The sequence below is a fragment of the Haliotis asinina genome, chromosome 5 (assembly GCF_037392515.1).
Source record: "Haliotis asinina isolate JCU_RB_2024 chromosome 5, JCU_Hal_asi_v2, whole genome shotgun sequence".
NCBI classification, from domain to species: Eukaryota; Metazoa; Mollusca; class Gastropoda; order Lepetellida; family Haliotidae; genus Haliotis; species Haliotis asinina.
The window spans coordinates 72,049,021-72,055,550 of record NC_090284.1 but is presented as its reverse complement, the minus strand read 5'-3'; positions in this window follow the sequence as shown (position 1 = coordinate 72,055,550).

Below are 6,530 nucleotides of genomic sequence, written 5' to 3'. Positions count from 1 at the left end.
GGCAACTCACTGCTCAGCAGTAACGTTATCACAAGAAGCTTCTTGTCTGTACCAATATCACGGGAGCAAAACGAGTGCTGGTAAGTCGAACGCTTACATTATATTATATGTATTTGTATAATGTTCTTGATACACTTAAGGTCAGGGTCTTCAATGTAGTATTTGTGATAGGAATATGGAAATACGTGGTTTTGATTGTAATTCTTCTGATTATTAGAATTCCCTGTCATCACAACTGTATCACATCAGGCAGGTTCGAGTTGAAATACCCTTAACACCTTTCTGTCTTTCAAAATAGTTTTACGTTCTGGACATGTTTTATACGCACTGAGGTTTATGTTTATGAGCTAAAATACTAGGAATTGTCACCCGGCAGATCAACTGCTCGGACAGCTGTGTGCTGGGTGTCACCCTGGGTTGGGATCTAGGTCAGGAGAAGCTCTTTGCCAGAAGCTCAGCAGAACGACAAACACTTCTCTTCAAATATATACCCATGCCGCTGAATACCGTATGTCAACTTAGTGACATTATCAAAATATCTGAACACAAAGAAAGAAGTAGGGAGCCAGCAGGATATGTTGGCATCACTAATCCAACCCTGACCCTTCACTCTAATACTAAAACCCCTAACCCTGACAGCTGTGACTTTAAACGTATTGGTGTAGAATACGCGTATTTGAATAGTAGGGGAAATGACTACTGGTCATGGTCAAAAAGTTATTAAATACTATGGCGAACATAGACTATATATACATACACATAAGTGGTGACATAAATGTAATTAAACACCATACATGGAAGAACAACAACGCACGAAACTGAAAGATATTACCATTTACCGAAAACTTTACAAAATTAACAAATCCTTTTCATAATTTATGTCAACATTAAATTTTCTCTATAAATATACAGTAACATGCATGGAGTATTTGGATTCATTGCGACATTGTTGCTTATATCAATACGCCTCCGTGTGTCAGTTTTAACCCCTCCCTGTTAACCTGTATTACTCCTACTTGAGTGGAGATGAAGAGGCTTTGGCGGCTGATGACGGACGAGCTTCTGGTTGTGTACCAACCCATGTCGAAAGTGACACATCATCATAGGATCGTTGTATCTGTACGATTCGCAAAACATTTGTGAACTTGTGTCATGCTGCCATCTACGCTGCTGAGGGTCATAATAGAATCTTCTGTGTGTCAAGGTACAAAGTATTTATGTTTGATGTACATTACACTCCTGTACGATGTCTGACGAATGTGTTACAGGGGACACCACCAGACAGCGATCACAGCACAAGTTGTATAGGAAAAGGAAGTTCCGCCAAGACATATTCTCTTTCTGCAGGTTTGTTGTTTTAACAAGTCGACCAGGTTGGGTGTCGCTGCTAATTCTCATTAGTCGTATGCTATATTTGTACATGCGATAGAGAGCGATGTCTGGACACTGCAGCATGTTCGTCTTTCCACGAATACACGAAGCATCTCCGTTTCATAGTGATTAACACACATGCTCTTAGTATAGCTTGAATTCCACACTGGACCTTGCTTTAGGCACAGATTCCGTGAGATTATGGGAAAAGGATTTACTTTTTCGAGTTTTATACGACTATGATATTTAGCTGCTACTGTCAGCAACAGACCCCATGACGGGTATATAGGGATATGAAGGAACAGTCATGGCAATAGTGTATTTACAATGATAGGAAAGTATGCTTGTCTTCAACACATTCTTATCTAATTGTAGATGTAACCATGAGCTCTTGAAAGCATTCTATTATCCTGAGTACCTCTCGAATCTCTTAAAATCAGTGGAAAGTTTACAACTTCAACCTGGTTTTCATGTTTGTTGCAGCCAGTTAATGGCATTCGTTTCACACACAATCAATGTGAGTCAGTCCCATTCACCCACCTTCGAAATCTGCCCGCCTGACCTTATATGAATCAGTCATTTCCACGTATGATGTGTATCCACATGTGGGTAATATAATTTCACATAAATAAGGATTTAAACACGTTGATTTTTTATTCCTCACGGATGGTTATTTCCTGTGTAACATTAAGGATGTAAGCTTTCAGTAAATCTGACTCGCCTGCTTTCATTCTTGTGTGATTAAAACACAACCCTGAACAATTGTCTAGGAAATGCCACAACTCATATGACATACATAGGATGCTACACCTCTAAGAATACATAGACATGGTTTAACATTACAGTTTTCGTTCAACAAAAGAAAACCCCACCTGAATGGGTTGGCTACAAGCGGGTAAAAGCAAACATATAAAAGTAAAGTTAAAAGTCGTAGACTGACTAAATCGTTGATGGCAAGCTGAATGAGCCGCTAGACATGGATATTAAACAACTGAAGTAACTGTTCATTGTTCTACCAATTAAAGACATGCTTACTGTGCGATTCTACTATGAACACTATTGAACCACATTATACAAAGTATTCCCATGTGCCCAGCATTTTCTGCAATGCTCAAGCCCTAAATGAAGAAAGCCTAGGTTCAGATTCTGAATTTCTAGTCTCCCTTGGGGTCCTTATCAATTTAAAATGGGGTTGGTTGTTAGTATCAAAATGTTACATATATTCAGAAACTACGTAAGTCTGAGGACACTATTATCCCCATAAAAACGGAAAGAAACAAGTAATACGGGCAGTTGTGCTACACCATTCAGTACACACATTCCTGGGTTTTGCTCACGGTCTTGTAACACAGTTTTCCATGAAATACGTACTGTTAGTTACCTAGAGTTCGTATGTTTGGACCCGTCATTCACTCAACAGTGATATCTACCCACTATATTCCTGTACGATAAAGTAAAGCAAGATGTTGTCTTGTATGATTACAATATGTTTATATAGTATTCTTTGAGTCGCATTTTGAAGAGATTTAGTAATCTTTTGGTATCGATAGACAATTTTTGTATTGCAGTACACCCCAAGCCTAAGTGTTCTAGTTCTGAACACTATGAGAACACAATACCTGTAACATATTTAGATCGCAGTCGGGGTGTTCTGATTCAGACACTATGTATTCTGCCGTCAGAACACTAGTGTTCCACTTACAGAGCGCTTGTGCTACATTTCAGAACACTCTTTGTGTGTTCTGCATGTGTTCCATTTAGAACAACCCCGGACGCAATAGCTTATTTAGAACGCCCTTTGAGTGTTCTGAGCTTTATTTCAGAACTTCCACAAGTTTAACATGAACAAATACAAATAACAGCAATCTGGTATGCTTCAAAACTATATTAACACCATTAATGGTGCTAAATGTGGTGTAGGAGGAGAAGCTAACATTAATTGCTACAACTCTTTCTCGCACATCTTATAACATCTGCAGTTAAAGTCGGACGTCGCTGACGAAACCGCTGAAAAAAGAGCTCCTATGTCTCAGGGTTGGACAAGGATGAGATAACATTCCCATTCCTTGGAACCTACAAAACCACCGAGTATGCTTCGTTACAGCTTAAATCAAAAATGTAGTACATCGCCATCAGTTACAATACCGTGTCCAGGATACCACCAACGACATGCATGTCGCAAGACACGGTGTCAGAAGCAACGTGGAGGCGGGCCAGAGCATCACCTTTGACGAAAGCGATGATTTTTGTTGCCTCAGTGAGGATTTTGTCCTCAGAGCCCCCTGAATCTTATCTTAAGTTCTCATCCTACAAAATATAATACACTTTAACATTAAATAATTCATTTGAAAGACATGAATAGCCATACGTGATTGCAAATTTTACACTCATTTCACAAAATATTGAATGAAACTACTGTTTTATTTCACCCACAAATATGAAAAACGCTTACATTGCAACGATTTTAGTCAATACAAAACATTATCCGGTTTGTGTGAATACGCAATTCATTGTACATTGTGGAAGAATGTTTGTAAACACCTACTTAAAGATAAGTTTCCGTACACAACAGGATATACAAGTATGTAATGCATGAATTTTAATATACCACTCACCTTTTTAAGTTCTGCCTCTGACCTCTTTGCGGTCTTGTTGGATTTGCCACCCTGATGGAGTCATATATATATAGCCAGATTTCAGATTTGACCCAGTTATTGAAGAATCATTTCCTCTTGCAAAACACGTGGTTTTTATATTCTGCTTCTGGGAAGAAAAGGTTAAAGTTAAAATATTGTTATCAATTTCTTTAAAATGATTGTTTAAATGTCAGCTTGTATTATGTTCAACTTTGTCTGAAAATATCTTAACAGGTTAATAATTATGTTAAAGTATTTTATTCACAGTCTTCTAATAACACATTGTGTTCTGAAATTAGAACGCTTACCTCACAGACTTCGAGCACATCTGTTCAAAAACAGAACACGCCTGTTCTAAATATGGCCTAGGTGTTCCATTTTGGAACATGTAAGGACGCGTCCACTGCAAGAACAGAGTGTTTATAGTGAAGATGCGACGTTTTGGTGGAGATGCTAGCCCCGTTTTTCTCGTCATCACTTGCTTGGTAATGGTGCAAGCATCAACACCGGAAAGTCTGTCGTCGATCCAACTGTACATGTTTTTAGCATTAGAGGAGTGGTCTGTCCATGATTAAATATTGCCCCTCTACGCAATCTAACTAATGTATGACAGGGCTCCAGATAAGGCGCGTATTTGCGTAATTAACTCAATATAAGTCACATTTACTCAATTAATTACAAATGTGGGAGTACAAAAAACGCATAAGAACCACTTGAAACCCATTAGGTCAAGTACTCTTGACGACAATCCATATGTCGGAGTTACGCCCCTAGTACTACATACCTCGGAGTTACGCCCCTAGTACTACATACCTCGGAGTTACGCCCCGAACCATGGAGCAGCTGAACGCATCACCTGTTTATGTAAAACGTCATTCCCATGGTTAAACGACGCTAATTGAGTCCTCTTCAGTAACATCCAACATTCGGTGTGTGTATCTCCGCGTGATAGATAATTGTAAATTCTCCCTGTCTGGGCCGATCATTACATCAGAAGTGTTAAAGAACGACTAAACTCCATTCTTGGGTATTTTTTTTAACCCTGCATATGAAAGACTTCTGGTTAGTTATAAACTGAACACCATTTTCAAAAAAGAAAAAACCCTTGTGGTTAATTAATACCAAGCGCTCAAAAGTTGCTAAAAAGCAGTCTGCTTCTCTCTCGCCCGCAAACGAAACCGCAGACTGGTTACGTAACTCTGTCGCCAGAGCCCTACAGTGACGTCAGAGGAGGAACGATTATCAGTTAGTTACATAGAAAATGTGTTGGAAGAGCGTCATTTTGCTTATTTCTCGACGTCACCAAAGACATGCCGAATTGTTGTGTTGCCGTCAATTGCTCCTTGGGGTCGGGTGATGGTGTCACTATGCACAAATTTCCACCGGACCCAGTAGTTTGTGCTTAAATTGGTTGTTAGGGGGTGAGAAGCGAGAGTTGTGGAAGACTGTGGTAAATACTAAATCGGATGGTTCGCCCCCTACCACGCTTCCAGGATAGAAAATGGAGTTTAAGTATATAAAATCAAGACTGCTTACTCAGGCCCCCCTAAGTAATTGAAGGAATTACAGCAAATTTGAAGGAATTGCATCTCAAATGTAAACAAACGCAGCCCACTCGCGAAACAATTGCAGCGATATCGGTAGTTTAGCGGTAATAACAGAAACACATCGGCCCTATCGGAAGCAATGTCGGTAATACTGGAAACACGATCGGCCATCTTCGGAGATTTTTCGGTCGCGAGCGGAAACTCACGCAGCGAAACATGACGTCGTTGGAAGAAGCACCCGTCTCGGTGTGATTTGTTTTTAGTTCCTACTATTACATTTTCATACTTATCCATCTTTGACCACCCGTGTTGAATGCGTTTAGGTATGAGGTGTTGTCGGGGCAATAGCTTATGTTTTTAGGAAAAGATTGTCACTGCAGAAGAGTGTCACAAGTCATGCCCCTGGAGATTGTTTACATCTGAACATCGAAGTCGTGCCGATGATTACGAACATCATGAACGTGCGCCATGAAGAAGTTTATGAGCCATAATTTTTCTTGCTACGAAGTGCAATTGACAAATTTAAACACATTTTACAAAAAAAAGATGTTATATCTGGCGCACGTTCGTAATCATCGGCACGACTTCGATGTTCAGATGTAAACAAACTACAGGGGCATGACTTGTGACACTCTCCTAGAGTGACTATCTTTTCCTAAAAACATAAGCTATTGCCCCGACAACACCTCATACCTAAACGCATTCAACACGGGTGGTCAAAGATGGACAAGTATAAAAATGTAATAGTAGAAACTAAAAACAAATCTCACCGAGACGGGCGCTTCTTCCAACGACGCCATGTTTTGCTGCGTGAGTTTCCGCTCGCGACCGAAAAATCTCCGAAGATGGCCGATCGTGTTTCCAGTATTACCGACAATACAATTGTTTCGCGAGTGGGCTGCGTTTGTTTACATTTGAGATGCAATTCCTTCAAATTTGCTGTAATTCCTTCAATTACTTAGGGGGGCCTGTTACT